A 531-nucleotide genomic window follows, 5' to 3' on the forward strand; every position below is an offset into this window, starting at 1 on the left:
AGATTGTACCATATTACATGGTCCCATCTTGTTATGTTTTTTTCTCTTTTGAGAAAATGTAATAAAATATTCATTTAAAGGGCGGCGGGGGGGGGGGGAGAAACTGGATAAAAGGAAGTCCTTCTTCACCCAAAGAGTGATTAACACATGGAATTCCCTGCCACAGGAGGTGGCAGCGGCTACAAGCATGGACGGCTTCAAAAGGGAATTAGATAAGCATATGGAGCAGAGGTCCATCAGTGGCTATTAGCCACAAAGGATAGATAGGGACTCTCAGTCTGGGGCAGGTGATGCTCTGTATTCTTGGTGCTTGGGGGAGGGGGCAACAGTGGGAGGGCTTCTAGTGTCCTGGCCCCACTGCTGGACCTCCTGATGGCACCAGGTATTTCTGGCCACTGTGTGACCCAGAGTGTTGGACTGGATGGGCCATTGGCCTGATCCAGCACTGGCTTCTCTTAGGTTCTTATGTCTGGGGCAAGGGATGCTCTGTCTTCTTGGTGCTTGGGGGGGGGGGCAACAGTGGGAGGGCTT

This window comes from Gekko japonicus, unplaced genomic scaffold (assembly GCF_001447785.1).
Source record: "Gekko japonicus isolate JY-2015 unplaced genomic scaffold, Gekko_japonicus_V1.1 scaffold5056, whole genome shotgun sequence".
Lineage (NCBI taxonomy): Eukaryota > Metazoa > Chordata > Lepidosauria > Squamata > Gekkonidae > Gekko > Gekko japonicus.